An 18,109-nucleotide genomic window follows, 5' to 3' on the forward strand; every position below is an offset into this window, starting at 1 on the left:
GGGAGAGGCAGTGTCAGAATCTTCACATAATAATTCAGGTGACTATAGTGTAGGGAAAGGAATGGAAGACAGGTAATAACTCTGACGAAGCTTTGGAGAAAGTTTCAAAATCTAGCCAACTGCCCTGAAAAATTTGGATTTTTAACCCAAAAGTTATCTATAATTTTTGGATTTTGCAAAGAGGTAAAATTTGGCTTTAAAAATAAATTAGACTTTAAAAGAGGTGTTACAGAGTCTTGAGGAATATGGAGGAATAAGCAGAAAAAAAGTATAGCAAGCTCCTTCCCTTCTCCCACCTCCCCAAACCTTCAAACTGATCTATAAAATGTACCAGACTAATTACAGATGAGAAAATCCAAGAAAAAAGGTATGGTGAGTCATTTTTCCAGCCCAGGTTGGCACAGGGAGATAGACAGCAAGGTCTGGGGACACTGGGGACAGGGTCTGTCTAGGAATCAGGGAAAGGTGGGACACCAGCACAAGAGAAGGTCCTATACCCATGCCGGATCATCACAATGGGAGTTGCCAACTGGCAGCTTTGTCGCCCTCTACCCAGTTTCAGGTCACAGATCCAGGGTGGACTAAGGAAGGTACCTGTACTCACAGGGGTTGTTTTGGGGTAAGAAGCAGTCAGAGGCACTAGGTAGTATACAGAGAGAGAAGCAAGCTCACAAATAAGTAGCAGTGAGGTTGCTCAGATCCCAGAAGCAAAGTAGGATCCCATTTCCAGCTTCGTCTAGCCCAGTCTGATGCCTATAGAGAAGCAGCCAAGACAGGAATTTCAGACCAAAAGGTAAGTGGCAGTTCTGTCATTTCAATCCTGCAGAGGTTCCCAGCTAGCTGGTAATGGCTGAGTCCAGTCAGCATTTTACTATTATTGTTATTGTTCAGTTGTTTTTCAGTTGGGTCTGACTCTTTGTGCCCACAGTTGGGGTTTTCTTGACAAAGATGTTAGAGTGATTTGCTGTTTTCTTCACCAACTCATTTTATGCATGAGGAAATGTTGGCTGAGGCCAACAGGATTAAGTGACTTGCTAAGGTCACACAGCTAGTAAGTGTCTGAGGCCAGATTTGAACTCACAAAGATGAATTTTCCTGACTCCAGGCCTGGTAATCCGCCACTGTTGCTTGGACCCAAACCCAGGTAAGAACCTTGCAGAGCTCAAACCAAGGGAATAGCAATCAGATTTTGTTCAAGATCAAACCACTTTGGGAGCCCTGAAAATTTGAAGGTCCCTAGCCTGAGTTGTCTCTGAGAGCCTAGAATAACATAGTATTCGATACCACAAGAATTAAGCAACAGGACTAGCCCAGACCTTCCCTCCATGAATACACAGAGCCCAGCTCTACCATCAAGTCTGAAATCAGGTAATAGGCTGGTAGAATGGGCAAACAAGAAGAATCCCCATTATTGCAGTTATAGGGACATTTGAGACACAAACTCAGAAGAAAAGAATGATTCTAAAACATCTGCAAGCAAAACTTCAAAGAAAAAAACAGTTTGGGCACAAATTTAATCAGAATTCCTTCCAGAGATGAAACAAGAAGTTTAAAAAAAAGAGTTTAAAATGTTTTTATAAATGAAATGAGAAGGCTAGAGGACAAAAATTGGAAAAGAATCGAGAGCTATGGGAAGAAAGAATTGGAAAGGGAATTAACAGTTTCGCATAAGAGGTATAAAACCTTGGCCAACAACAAACTTCCTGAAAATTAGGATGGAACCAAATAGAAACCAATGATGCCATAAGACAACAAGAAATATTAAAACAAAGTCAAAATGCAGGAAAAAAATGTAAGGAAATGTAAGGCAAATCAGAGAAACCTGGGAAGACTTGTGCAAATGAGGTAAAGAGAATTAGAACAATTTATACAGTGATAACAATATGGTAAAGATAAACAGCTTTGAAAGACTTAGGAACTCTGATAAGCTTAATAACCATCCACAATTCTAGAGAACTTATGATAAAACATGCTACCCACTTCCTGATAGAGAGGAGAAGGACTCAAGGGCAGAATGAGAAACATTTTTTTGGACATAGCCAATGCAGAATTTGTTTTGCTTGATTATATGTATGTTTGTAACAGGGATTTTGTTTTTCTTTTGTCTTCAATTTAGGGTGGAGGTGGGAGAGAGAGAAAGCAGATTTTTGCTGATTGAATAAAAAAATTTAAAAGGAGGATATTATAATGATTCCACAGGAGAAATTCAATCCTAGATTCCACCTCAGCAACTTACCTGCTGGCTTAATTTTGAGCTCAAATATTCAATTAGTTTTGTGATGACATTGATTTTGATGTTTCCTCAGATGGTGCAGTTTACAACTCATCCCCCAACGAACCCTTTGATGCTGTTCTTGACCATGTCCAATCCAATAATTCCCCACAGCTGGTCCACTCAACATTCTCAGAGGCTTTCCTTCCTTTCCCCTGATATGAAAAGAAACCATGCTAATTTGGGGAGACATATGGTGTAATATGAAGAATTAGACGTCAGAAGGCCCAGGTTCAAATCTTGACTGTGTCAAGTTGTATGATCTTAGACATATCATTTAGCTTCCCTGAGATCAGTTCCTTTATCTACAAAATGAAGGGATTAAAATCAGATAACCTTTAAGGTCCATTCCAACTCTAAATCTATGACCCTATGCTGTTATATCCCAATTTCTATGACTGTTTAAATACACAACAGTAAGCCTTTGATACCTTTGTAGACCAAAAGAGTATTGTTAAGTACTGATATCCTTAATATAATACCTGTTTATCCTAAAGAGGTACAGCTTTAAACTGACATATAAAAGTTGTGTATTGACATATACACATATGAAAAAGTACTTTATGATAGAAACACCTGTAATCCATACTAGGGAGACTGAAGCTGGCATATTTCTAGAGTTCATGAGTTCTGAGTTTCAGTGAGCTATATTGATTGTGTATCCGAACTGTTCTATCACATTTATATATTATAACTTGTTCGTCCCAATTTATGGGTACCCTCTCAGATTTCCATTCTTTACCACCTCAGAAAGAGCAATATGTATTTTTGTGCGTCCTTAGAGTTTGTTTTGAGTATCTGAATATGGTAATCCTCCCAAGAATGAGGAGCCACCAGGTTGCCTAAGGAAGAACAAACAGTCCCAGCTTCAAAACAGATCAGATCAAATTTCCTGTGCCCATCAGTCGTGGGACTGGGCCCCTGAACAGTCCCTGCACTTCCACCCTTGGCAAGATGGGGAGATCCAATCTTTAAAAAAATCTTGTTTCTTTCATCTAATGTGGAAAAGGTCAGAGATTGGCAAAGGGATGAACGGGAACAAACTATATCTAAACAGGTGATATTAGTTTGAAAAACAAGTTCTAACTAGTTTAACTGAGTTACTGAATTCCAGTTCTGTATTAGCTGTATCTCTTTTTTTTCCTTCTTCTTCTTCTTCGTCTTCTTCTTTTTTGCATTTGCATTTTGTAAAGGTATATTTCTGAAGGTAATTATGCCACATGCATGTGATTATCTTGGTACATCAGGTGATCTTCTGCATGTCTTGTATGAGTGCTAGGATAGCATTGTAAAAATGTCGAGTTCTAAGTTCAACAGCCTGGATAATTATTAGCAAAAAAAAAATGCCTGACAATTTACCTAATAACTTTATTACAAATGCAGAGGCTACTTGGCATATATAATGCTGAGTGGAAAACAGCCAAGTTTGGATGATCAAGAAAGATCTATTACAAGACCCCACTCTTACAAAGCTAAGTGGGAAAATTCAAGAGGTGGTTCTTTCTCTTCCAATTGGCAACTACTTTTAGAAATGTACTTCAAGACTCCCATTCAGTAGCAGGCTTATATGTGGTGTCAATTATGAATGACCTTGTAGTTTGGACTCAATAGAATTATACCTCAACCCACCTGGATACTTTATTGTTTTCAGAATGAACCAGAGGATCACAGAGTAAAATCTCTTGGAATTCATCCCATCTCTACTGATGTGGCCACAACAGTAGTTCAAGGCCCTCATCACTTTTCACCTGTACTATTGTAATAACCTCCTAATTGGAGGTCTTAAATCTCTCTTCATTTCAATCCATCCTCCACACAGCTGATAGATGATAGGTAGATGGATAGGATATTTACTTACTTGCTATGATAGAATATTTATTTATTAACTAACTATGTGTCAGGCACAGTGCTAAGTGTTAGGGATACAAAAACAGCAAAACAAGAAGGTTTCTACTCTCAAGGAACCTGCTTCTGATGGGGAAGACAAAATACAAAGAGGAGCTGGAAAGAGGTGAGGAAGTAAGAAGGTGAGAGGTAATTTAAACCATAGATGTATACAGGATAGTGGCTAATTAATATAGGCAATAATCTTTCTAAGGAGTTCTGTCTCTAAATTGCCTGACCATGGCAAGAAGGTTAGTCTAGGGCTACTCATCGAAGTGAAAATCAGAGGTCTTTGAGGGGGGTTCTTATAGTTTTCCCTCGATATTCTGCATAAGAATACTATCAACTTCTATAGAGGGAACGATTAAATTTCCAATACATAAAGATTCTAACAAAAAGGGAAAAAGCCTTATTCATTAATATAACTATGTATGAGTATGTGTATGCATGTATGTATTCTCTAGTAAGCAATACCAATGTGTTTACATTTTCAAGAAGAGGGATAGCATTTGCATTTACAAAATTGTAAGAAGCAAACATATGCTTATACACATTATAAGAAAGGTCATAGAAACACAATGAAATTAATTGTGGCAGTTACGGGTTAAGGGGTCCTAGAAAATGGTCTTCTAAAACTGAATCATGTTCTAAAGGCCACATTAGGAAAGGAAGCTCTCAGCTCATGACCCTTCCAATCAGAGTTGGAAAAAAAACTGTTGTTGTTTAGTCATTTCAGTCATGTCTGAGTCTTTGTGACCCCACTGAAAATAACAGCGATACTTAATTGATGGTTTTTAGTCACTTGGAGTCTTTTTCCACATGTGATTTCACACGTGATTCACACGACATCCCATGACCTCCTATTTTCGTAAATAAGTCAACGATATCTGATTCTACAAGGTACACAATTCATATGACTTTTTGAGTCGATGATGACTAAAAATGTGACTCTGTACCTTTAAACTTTATTAAAAACACCCTGTGTGGGGTCAGGTGTTAACATTTATGTTGAAGGATCCAGTGACAAGACATCCACTGATCTAGAAAATGGAAGACTAATTTGGAACTCTTGCAGGCATCATTCCTGATTAACTGTTATTTTGCAGATATTAGAATATATTTACTTTCAATTCACACCATCTCCCCAGTGCTTGATGACTTTTCATTAAGCATAATTAAACATGCCAATATACCCACAGTGACCCTTCCTACCCAATGAGTCGGTGGCTCATCATAGAGCATGAAGGTAAGGACTTGCCTTTGATTCAAAGATTTTAAAAAGCAAGTTGTAGATCTTAGTATTCTCAGACTTTGATAGAAATCCAGCAGCAAGCTGAAAGCACTTTGGAAATAACAGGGTATGGAGGTTTACAGAGTAAAAATAGATGTTTGCATAAGTCCCTAGACTGCACAAGTACCACCAAATCAGACGATTAACTTTAGACTTTATTTACCTGATTTGAGGGCCAACGACATTTTCCTTACACATTAGTGGTTTTCGTGTCTTCTCTTTGTCTGTTTCTATCATTTCCGCCACTGTATGTAAATAAATATTTCTCATGCTTTGGATATATGTTGTCTCTATAAGTAGATGAGATGAAAAGGATAGTAGACCTTCATTTGGTTTTATATTCTCCATTAAAGAAAGGGCCCCAGTAAGAATATTGGGACACTTAATTGTGCTTTAATAAAAGTCACCAATCATTGGGGTAATAGTGTGAATTGAAAATATCTTCTAATATCTCTAAAATAACAATTAGTCAGGAATGATACCTGTGTGTAGCAGTTTGTGGTATTCACAGAACCTATCTACATAGATAGGAAGACAGATGTATACACAGAGACATACATCATATGTACAGTTGCAATATTTCAATGAATGGTCTCTTGGCCTCATTTTTTTGCTTCTCCAATCCATCCTTCATGCTGTTGCCAAAGTAACCCTCCTTCTACACAGGTCTGATCTTCCCATTCCTCTGCTCAAAAACAAATAAATAACCTTCACTGGTTCCCTATTGATTATAAGAAAAAAATACAAATGCCCTGGCTAGCATTTAAATATTTCCACACACTGGTCCCATCTTATGGTTGCAGCTTTGTTTCATGCCAGTTGCCTCACAGACTCTATGCTCCAGCTAAACTGTTTCCTGACCTTGTCCTATAATCTTTTTCTTCATATATCTTCATGGGCTATTTCCTATCACTGAATAGACTAACCTCCTGACCACTAATTATTAAAATCTCTTTGTTTCTTTAAGACCTGCACTACAAATGAAAGTCACCCTGGGCAAGTCATGGAACCTGTTTGTTTCAGTTTCTTCATCTGTGAAATGGGGATTATGATAGTTTCTACCTCCAGAGTTGTTGTAAGGATCAAATGACATAATATTTGTAAAGTTCTCAGCATAGTGCCTGGCACACAGCAGGCACTTAATAAATGCTTATTTTCTTCTCTAAATTTGTTATCACTTTGTTTCTGTCACACTTAGTTCAACAAATATTAATTAATCACTTACTTAAGAGCAAGGGTCTATGCTAAGTTCTGAGATTAAAAACGAAAAAGATTAAAAAAAAAAACAACACAATTCCCACCCTCAAGAAACTTACATTTTACCTTGTATCATATTTATTTTTGTGCATGCCATAGCCACCCTATTAGATTATAAGCTCCTTAAAGAAAGAAACTTATTTTTCATCCTTGTATTTCTAGCATCCATGACAGTGCCTTTACATAGTATTCCAATAGTCTATTTAATAGTTCAGTGACTCTGTGATCTCATTTTTGTAGGTACTCCTTCCAAAGCATAGCCACCACCCCATCAATGCCTTTTAGTCCTGTGCTCCTCACTGATTTTCTCTAGGGATCCATCCAACATTCTGGTGGGCTTCCTCTATGCCTCCAAATATTACTTGCACACAAGAGCAGTACACATGCTGTTCATCTGTAATCCCTCATTCTCACTCTCCTAACAGGCTGCATTCCTTTGGATTTTTCCATCATGACCCCAGAACTAGATACTTTCCTTCGTCCTCCCTCAACCACCCTTTTCAGCTTCCTTTTGTTTGTTATCTTCCCCCATTAGAATGTAAGTTCCTTGAGAGTGGGGACTGTCTTTTTTTTTTTTTTTTTAAGGCATCTGGGGTTAAGTGACTTGCCCAAGGTCACACAGCTATTAAGAGTCAAGTGTTTGGTCTGAGGCCAGATTTGAACTCAGGTCCTCCTGACTTCAGGGTCGGTGCTCTATCCACTGCACCACCTAGCTGCCTGACTGTCTTTCTTTTTTCATATTTGTATTCCTAGAGCTTAGTAGAGTTCCTGGCACATTGTAGGTGCTTAATAAATGTTATTGACTTATTAACTCACTACATGACTGGCCCATCTTCTTTTACAGATACACATCTCTTTGATAATATCTTTCATGCCACTCCTTGCATTTAATTCATCATTGATAATATCTTTATCCCTCTCATTGAATATGTCTATTAACTATTCCTTTGTGTCACCAACAATTTGATTCTTTGGAGTTTGTGGTACTTTTTGATTCAAAGACAAATTGTATCACTAGGATAATATTGGTATTAAAAAGAGAAGGTTTTGTTTCAGGGAGATGTTTGGGGTCTTTGAAAGTACTACTCATTCTCCCAAAGTGCAGTCTAGGCTGCTTATTTCTTGTTCAATTATAGATCCATTTCATTGTCCATCTGCGAGATTTCTAATTATATGTACTGATGGGACAGCATGGGGTGGGGTTTCATCAATTTGGATATCATAGTCTGGAAAATAAGTTCTCTTCATCCACTTAGTTTTTTCTGTATGGATGGTTAGGACAACTTTTTTTTTTAATGACTGTGGATCTCACTTAGGAGATTTTGTAATGTTCCAGCACTTGAGGCATTTGGTACCATGTCACCTACAGCCAGAAGTATCAGGAAGACCTCACCATCTATAAGGAATCACCCTTCTATTTGGATTCTAAGCAGGCCATTCTCTATGACAATAGTAAATGATGAGCATATGCCTCCTTGATTTATGCTACATTTATTTTTAGTAATCAGAGGAACAGCAAGCAAAGTTATTTCTGCTGTTGTGTCTATGAAGGAATCTTATATTATCTTAGTATGTGCACAGGAGACATCATGGGGGATGAGGGTGTTTGAGGTCGCATTGTGCCCTACCCAATTATGTCCTTTTAAAAAATAGTAAAAACAAAAACACAGGGGCAGCTAGGTGGCACAGTGGATAGAGTACTGGACCTGAGTCAGGAGGACCTGAGTTCAAACCCAGCCTCAGACCAAACACTTGACACTTACTAGCTGTGTGACCATGGGCAAGTCACTTAACCCCAATTGCCTAAAAATAAAACAAAACCCCACAAACAATAGGACTTTGTATTATTTGCACTTTTTAGTCAATTGTGTGACTATAAACATGTGGTCTGCTATAGAATATTGTTTGTGAAAGCCTACCTGTTCCTTTCTCATATAATCATGAAGGATGCCCTCAATATCTATGTAGATTATTGTCATAGAGAGATGAGAAAGTAAGCCCTATAATCATTGATGCCCTCTATCCCTCATTTTCCCCTTTTATTTAATATCTTCTTTTCTTTTAGCTATCATAAGAATTTATCTCACAATGCACTCAAAATTGTCATTTCTGGCCCAAACCTCCTTTATACATAATTGGCCTGGTCCATCTGTTCCTTCCATTTTGTCTTGTTTAGTGCCATTTCTACTGTCTCATATATATTGGGATGTTAGAATCCAAATGTGCTGGCTCTGCTGGTATTGATGGAGAAAATGATTTGTCATAGACAACTCTTTCCCATTTTTTATCAATTTACAAAGTATCTACTTTTAAAATGTTTATTGATTTAATTAAAATACCCGAAAAAATGGTCAGCCAGCGTTTGCTTGAAGACATTTAGTGAAGGGAGAGCTGCTACCTCTTGAGAAAGTCCATACCATTTGGAGATACCTCTAAATTTAGGAAGTCTTTCCTTATATCAGCTCCTTTGTAACTTATGCCCATAGTTCCTCCTTTTGTCCTGTGAAGCCTAGCAGAGCAAGACTCATGACATCCCTGCAAATATCTGAAATTAGCTACCATACTCTACCTAAATCTTCTCTTCTTTAAGCTAAACATCCCCAGTTTTTTCACCTAGTCTTCATATGACCTTCTTTAAAGGCCCTTTACCAATAAGGTTACCCTTGTTTGTATGTTCTCCAACTAACTGTCCTGCTACAGTGCCTATCTAGGGTATATGATAGGCTAAGTAAAATGGCTAGCCATCCAAATGTATATCAATTTAGACAATATATCTTCTTCATCCACTTCATATTTCTTGTACGGATTACCAAGCCAGTCTCTTTGGTGGTTGTGAATCTCCTTGATGACATAATGTAGTAATCCTGGGGCTGAATATAATCAGAATAATGAACATCTGGAGAATTTCACAATTTATAGGGAATCTCTTCCATTTGGATTTTGCACATTATAACCTCCACAAGTCACAGGTAAACACTTTTGTTTAACATATGCTTCTCTGTTCTATGCCTCAATTGATATTGATACAAGAATATTGAACAAAGCTTCATCTACCAGAAATTTTGTATGATCTTAAGGTACGCGTAGGAGATACCCTGTTGGGGGACTCTTTACGTCTACATTTTGCTCAGTGGAGTCAAGTTATGTTTTTTTGCAATCAATAATTTTATAATCTCCAGAACTTTCCATTGTCTCACTATGATGATGTAGTTTATTGAGAAATCTCTGTTTGTTTTCTTCTCTTATTTTTATCTATATTTAGATTATTCTAATAATTATTTTATATCAATGATAACGTCGGCATATGGTTGTTAGTTACTGATGTCTTCTTGGTCACCTTTTTGAAAAAATTAATAATGTCTTATTTTTTCTATTCTTTCAGAATATTCTCCTCTTTGAGACAGCTTGAACACCTATTCTTGAGTACCTTTAAAGTTCCAGAATGGATTTTTTTCTGTTTCTAGTCAGGTGTAGCCACTGTTCCCATTTTCATCTCCTTAAGTTTGATCTCTACGTCTTCACGTGGAATACTAGGTAGTGAAATGGTAGATTCTCATCAATTATGAGAATAGGATGTTATAGAAATGCTGGAAAATCTGTGCCATTTTATATTTATTTGCTATCCTCTCTCCAGTTTTATCTGTAAATATTCTTAAGAAAATCTTGCCTGAATGAATCTCATGCAAAATTTTATGCAAGCATATTTTCCCTGTTTTGTGAGATGAATGAATGAATGAAAAGGCATTTATTACGTGCCAAGAACTTTGCTAAGTACTAGGAATACACCTAGAGATGAAAGTAATTCCTTGAAATCAAGGAGTTCACCTTCTAATTGGGAGCTATAGCAGGAAGGTTCAGCTAGAGGGCATATGGAAAGGTCCAATGGTCCTTAGGGTGCAGTCAAAAGATGCAAAGCAATCCTCAGAGGTTCTTTGTACACAGCGTCATGACAGCTAATAACATCTTACTTTATCATATAAGATTCTTTTACCAAAAAAAATTGTACTTGGTGACTTCCTGCTCGTCAAAGAGGTGTGAGTGGCTGTGTGAGCCTGGAAATGTGAACAATTAATTCATGTGAACTATTAATTCAATGATCAGAGATAAATGCAACCGATGAATTTACCTCCCCAGTTCTTCTGGTTGGATTGTGACCCTGAATATCATCAGCATATGTAAATTCTTCTTGATCTAAGCAGAAACCGTGTTGTACATTCATATTATGATAATTTTGTGACTATGTTAAGACCAGCATTTCAAAGCCCAAATTAATTTCTTGTAATGTCACCTCCTCAAATAATAATAGTTAACATTTATACAGTGCTCTGAGGTATACAAGATAGTTTACATACAGTATCTCATTTGGTCCTCGTAAGAACCCTGTGAGATCAGTGCTATTATTATCCCCATTTTACAGACCTCCTTGCTGGTCTATGGAGCAGATAGTCCATTTGTCAGCTCTGGGCATTTTCTCTGCCTCACTCCCATCCCTGGAATACTCTTCCTCCTCATTTCTACCTACTGCACAGGAAGCCTTTCCCAATACCTGTTCATTCTAGTGCCACTCCTCTTTGAATCACTTATTTACCCTGCATATAGCTTGTTTGTACGTATTTGTCTGCTCACTATCTCCCCCATTAGATTGTGAGCTTCTTGAAGGCAAGGACTGTGTTTTGACTCTTTTTGTATCCCCAGCACTAAGCACATAGTAGGGACATGGTAAGGCATATAGTAGGGGCATAATAGGGCTTATAGTTGGGACTTAATCAATGTTTGTTGACTGATTTTACAGATGAGGAAACTGAAAATGAAAGATGTGATGTGGCTCTCCCAGGATGATAAGTGTTTGAGACAGGATGCATACTGTATGTCCAGTGCTCTATCTAGTGAGCCACCTACCTGCCTTAAAAAAAGAGGATGAAAGGGAAATTGTACATCAAGTGGTTAGGAAAAGAGGTTAGGAAAAATGATGACTTCCTCAGGATTTCTTTAGCTCCCTCTTACCACATTTTGTTTTCACCTGTAAGAGGGAAACCATTTCATCTAGAACATGAAGAAAACTGGAGGCAGAGTTCACAGTCTTCTCTCTCTATCCTGGACCTTACGTAAACATCAGTGATTCACTGTATACAGGTGGAAGAGAAATCACAGCAACCTTTTTAAAAAGTCTGTTTCAAAAGGGCGAGCTGCTGCAAAATCATAATCAACTCAGGAAGACGCGGGTTCAGATTGAGACTCAGATCCTTAACTAGCTGTGTGACTCTGGGCTAGCCACTTGACCAGCTCTCTGCCTCAGTTTCCTCATCTGTAAAATGGGAATCATAATAGCCGTTACTTCCCAGTTGTTGTGAGGATCAAATGAGATGATATTTGTAAAGTAAAACCTTAAAGCACTCTATTCGCTACAAAAATGTCAGTTATTATTAATATGTAAAGTACTCTGCAAACTTAAAGCTTTATAGAAATGTCACCCGTCGTTCATCTTATAGAGTTCATTTGGAATATTAATCATTGCCTGGATATAATAATCACTCATGTTTTTGTAGCACTTTGAAGTTTAAAAACTGTTTTTCTCAACACAAACCTGTGAGGAAGATGGCAAAAGTATCCTTGTTCTACAGATGAGGAAACAGAGAGGTTAGCGGCTTTGGTAAGTGTGACTTTCTCATTGCTGAGCCATCACCAGTTTTCCTGACCTATGTCGTGCCACTGGACTACAATGACTCTGGAGCAGAGAGTGGGGCTGATGACTTTGCACAGCCCTGCCTCACTTAAATCCAATTCACTTGCAAGTCAAGACATCATCCTCCTGATGTCATTGGTCTTCTTCGAGAATAAAGGATGAGCAACAATAATCTGCCCATTATCACACAGTTAGAAAGGGTCTATGGTAGAAAGGGAAGCTAGGTGGCACAATGGATAGAGCACCAGAAAGTCAGGAGTCCCGAAGACGAGTTCAAATTCAGCCTAGCTGAGTGACTCTAGACAAGTCATTTAACCCTGTTTGCCTCAGTTTCCTCATCTGTAAAATGAACTGGAGAAGGAAATAGCAAACCACTCCATTATCTTTGCCAAGAAAACATCCAAATGGGGTCACAAAGAGTTGGACATGACTGAAAAACAAGAAGAAAAACGGTAGCATTCTAATCCAGATCTCCTGATTCAGAGATCAGTGTTCTTTCCACTGTTCCACGTGTCTCTAAGCCTCTCAAAATAAACTCCCAATTCAACATTTTATTTAAGAAATTTATTCATTAAATACCTACTATAGGTACCAGGTACCATGCAAGTTGCTTGGGATATGAAGACCCAAAAAGAGGGAGGAGAAGGAGGAAGAGGAGGAGGAAGAGGAGAAAAAGATGATGATGATGATGACAATGAGGAGGAGGAGGAGAAGAAGAAGGAGAAGGAGAAGGAGAAGAAACTGATGATGATGACAATGAGAAGGAGGAGGAGACGAAGAAGAAAAAGAAGGAGAAAGAGAAGAAGGAGGAGAAGGAGAAGAAGGAGGAGGAGGAGAGGGAGAGGGAGAAGAAGAACAAGAAGAACAAGAAGAAAAACACTTGCTGACCTCTGGGAGCTTCCATTCCACTGGGAAGACGCCACATATTCCCAAGTAGGTGAATACAAGGTAATATGACATTTTTGGAAAGGAGGGAGGGATTTCCTATTTCTAAGGGCAGCTGCTGGACTGCTCTTATGTGACAAATGTAGAAAGTAAACTGACTATTTCCCAGAGTTTGGCCAGCCCCAAATTGACTGTCATCTAATCTAATCAGCAATTGCTGCCCTTCAAAACCTTATTTGTAGAAACTTAAATGACATCAAACTTGAGTTTGTTCTTCTAAGGTACTGAGGGTTAAGCAGCTGAGGGGAAAACTTCTTTCACCTGAAAGGGTAAAGCTCTGAGTTAATCTAAAGCACATGGCACACCCAGTTTGAGGTCCACAGTGGTGAAGTCATTCATCCGTGACTCATAACCACTAAACACCAACACTTTGTTCTATAGAATGTTGGTTAGCAACCCGTTTCCAAACATCATGTCCAATGTCTCTGTTACAAATGATGTTTGAATATGAGAGGAGGTGCTCATTTTGCCTTTAGTTTTTTAAAAAAGTAGGCCTGTTGGCAAAACGGATATGGATTCTTATAAATAAGTGGTGAGGCTGATGATAGGAAAGTCATAGGGAATTAATAAAAAGAAATGCTGTCTTAAGCCATGCTATAGGGCAATATGTAGATGGAGTGGTGAACTTGAGTCAGGAAACACTTGGGTTTGAATCCCACCTCAGACATTTACAAGCTGTGTGTCCCTGGCCAAGTTACTTTTCATAGCCTCAGTTTTGTTATCTGTAAAATGGGCACGATAGCACATATCTCAGGGTTATTTTGGGGATCAAATGAGATAATATATATAAAGCACTTTGTAAACCTTAAGGCTCTTAATCCTCTATATCCTTTTTATAACCTACCCTTCTCCCTACCTTACTTTCACCATATACTCTTCAGTCCAGTAATACTCACCTCCTTGATGTTTCATGACTAAGACACTCCATCTCTAGGTTCTGGTCATTCTCTCAAGCTGTGCCCCATGCTTGAATGCTCTCCCTCTTTATCTCTGCCTACTTCCTCTTTAGTTTCCTTTAAGTCAAAGTCAGGAAGACATCTTCCTGAATTCAGATCTGGCCTCAGATACTTACAAGCTGTATGACCCTGGGCAAATCATTTAACCCTGTTTGCCTCAGTTTCCTCATCTGTCAAATGAGCTGGAGAAGGAAATGGCAAACTACTCCAGTATCTTTGTCAAGAAAATCCCATATGAGGTCACAAAGAGTCAGACAGACTGAAATGACTGAATGACAACAATTCTATTGCCTTCCCTATCTTATTGACTTCTTATTTATTCTATATATGTCTTGTTTGTTTGCTTGTTGTCTCCCCCATTAGAGTATAAGCTCCTTGAGGGCAGGGACTGTTTTTTGACTTTTTTTGTATCCCCAGTTGATACAGTAGGTACTGTGCCTAGTATATAGTAGATGCTTAATAAATGCATATTGAGGGGCAGCTAAGTGATACAGTGGATAGAGCACCACTGCAACAGTCAGGAGGATCTGAGTTCAAATCTGGCCTCAGACACTTATTAGCTATAGGATCCTAGACAAGTTACTTAACCTCAATTACCTCCAAAAAATTAAAAAAAAAATGTTTATTGACTGACTGAAAGCAATATGTAAATGTCAGTTATGAGTGTGATGCCAACCCTCACATGGTAAGTGCTCACATGGTGGTCAGAAGAAGTGATACAAGGAAACTCTAAGGTCTCTCTGAAGAACTTTGGGATTGATTGCATGACATAGGAGATGCTGGCAAAGGACCACCCAGCATGGTGTACGTGCATCAGAGAAGGCACTGCACTCTATAAGCAAAGCAGAATTGAAGCAGCTCAAAGGAAACATGAAATGCACAAATTTAGAGAATCCACCCCAAATGTTCACATGGACTTTTCTGTGGTAGAACATTCCAAACTTGTTTTGGTCTAATCAGCCACAGTCGGACACACTGCAACTTGACTCTGACATAGTGATGTCATTTTGGTCCTGTTTGAGAACGAAGGCCAACAACCAACCCTCACTCAAAATGGAAAGCAACAACGGAAAAGGAATAAGGATGTATATAGCACCTACTATGCCAGACATTGTGCTAAGTGTCTTACACATATTACTTCATTCAGTACTCATAACAACCCTGGGAGATAGGTGCTGTTATTATTCCTAATTTATATTCGAGGAAACTGAGATAAACAGAGGTAAGTGACTTACCCAGGGTCACACAGCTAGCAAGTCTGAGATGGGATTTGAACTCAGGTCTTCCTGCTTCCAGGCCCAGCTCTCTACCCACTGCATCACCAGCTGGATCTCACTCTAAAATAGCTACTAAGCAACCCTGACCAAGTAGCACTCTATGACAGTGACATGAATGTGTGCTAGGGAAAGGAAAAGGATAAGAAAATGAAACACACTTTAAATACTTTCCCCATAGTGGTACATGGTAGGTTTTCTGGACTATCAAATTAAATCCCATGCAATTGGCAATCCATTAGAGTGATCGATGCCTTAAACCAGAAATTTAAAATTAGTTACTTGAACCACAATGCCTATTAACAGATTGCTATATTTATAAATTAAAAAAAAAAACCCAGGAATGACTAAGAGGATGTGGGCACCTACTCACTGGGCAAAAGGTGTGGAGAGTTAATGTTTTTGTTGCTAGGCAATGAGTTTTTATGTAGCAATAAATCTTTCTTTTCAAGAGCCAGACTGCCCTTTTACATTTGGGAATATTTTATTTTCTCTGTGCAAGAATGTATAGAGCTTACCATAATTTGTAACTCTATAGTAAATAGCACATTTGTGTCCTGAAACCGTGTTCTATTTTGAAACTCTTTGGACTGTTTTCAAGAGGAGAGGATTTAGCTACCTAGAAATCACTTGCCTAAGGAGACTGGGTTTTTATTACCTCTTCTGAGATCATTTCTTTTGTCCAACTAGTCTAACCCTTCTTCAGATAGGATGGTTAGTGTGTCTAAGCCTCTCGGTTTGCCCGTTTGAATTACACGAGTTGAGAGTGAGGTCACTCCCTTTTCAACGCAGAAAACGTTTGGTTTTATGTACCTTTGGGCCAAACTTCTGTGGGATTTAGCTTCACAGCTGTAATTTTTTAGTACAGACTGAGACTTGAGATGATATAGGTGAAATCATTATAAGGTTTTCCAAATCACTTCTATCAATTCAGTTTACTAATTCCGTCTGGGTTGGGGTAGACTGAAACTGACTTATAATATCATTGGTATACTGAAATTTCAATGAGGAATCTCTTTCGATACGGATCAGCGTTTGCTATACAACTGGGATTTTTGTTGTTAGAGACAGGATTTGAACTCAGGTTTTCTTGACTTCACAGTCTACCACTCCTAATCAATATAGTAATAACTCTATGAGGAGGGGGAAACCCAGAGGTGGGCTCATGGTTGCAGTAATATTCAAAATTTCCTATTACATAGACCTTAACTAGATTTAGAGCACACACTGAAAGCAGTAACATATACTATGGTGATAGGGGATGTAAAAATGGGGAAGAAAAGAAAGAAACCTAACTAGAGGATCAGTAATATTCAGCACATATTAGTCAGGATGACCTGGGCTCCCTTTCTGCCTCTGACACATCGTGACCATAAATAAATTCTTTAATCTTTCAGTGCCCCAGGCAACTATAACACTAAATTACAGAGCAGTAGCTACTCCGCATTAGTAGACAAAGTTCCACATCAGGGAGTTTCCCACACGGGTGAAATTCCAAGTCTTGACTAAAAATATGTAGACAACTGTATTAACTCAGCTAATAAGTGACAAAACACAGAGAAGTCTCCAGACTATTCGTATTTTGCTGTTTTACTAAAGTACTTTGCAATTCGGGCAGCCAGGTGGTGCAGTAGATAGAGTGCCGGGACCGGAGTCAGGAAGACCTGAGTTCAAATTCAGCTTTATATGCTTACTAGCTGTGTGACCCTGGCCAAGCCACTTAATGTTGTTTGCCTCAGTTTCCCCATCTGTAAAACGAGCTAGAGAAGTAAATGGCAAATCACTCCAGTATCTTCGCCAAGAAAATTCCAGTTGGGGTCAGGAAGAGTCAGACATAACTGAACAACAACTTAAAGACAGACCCAGGGGGATTCCTTTGTGCTTTTCCCCTTCCTGGGCTTAGAACAGAATGATAGAGCTGGAAGGTTTGAATGTATAGAACTCACTTCCTTTTAATTATCCCAAATCCTTAGGATTAGTTGAATACACAGTATTTCTATATATTTCCTTTCCCATATCACTGGGGATTGTAGTTCAGTCCAAACAAATACATGGCATAATTCAAAATGTACTGGATTTTGAGTCAGAGGACCCTGAGTTCAAATCCTGACTCTGACACTTCCCGTGTGACCTTTGACAAATCACTCAACTCTGGGCCTCAGTGTCTTCAACTGTAAAATGACAAGGTTAGCCTCCATGACCTCCAAGATCCCTTTCAGTTCTAAATCTATGATCCGGAGTTTGAGCCTCAAGTCCGAAAGATTTCCTATGAAAATAACTACGAACTGATAACTATAATAGTTAAGTAACTTCCAGTTGTGATTTTCTGTCATTTCCCATTCTTGAGCTTTTCTGTTTGTCGCTGTTATTCAGTCATGTCTGACTCTTCATGACCCCGTGGAGCACACCGTCCACTGGGTTTTCATGGTAAAGACACTGGAATGGTTTGCCAGTGGATTAAGGCAAACAGAGGTTAAGTGACTTGCCCAGGGTCACACAGCTGGTGAGTGTCTGAGGCCAGATTTGAAGCAGCACTCTATTCACTAT

The sequence above is a fragment of the Vombatus ursinus genome, unplaced genomic scaffold (assembly GCF_900497805.2).
Source record: "Vombatus ursinus unplaced genomic scaffold, bare-nosed wombat genome assembly UNPS02015175.1, whole genome shotgun sequence".
Classification (NCBI taxonomy): Eukaryota; Metazoa; Chordata; class Mammalia; order Diprotodontia; family Vombatidae; genus Vombatus; species Vombatus ursinus.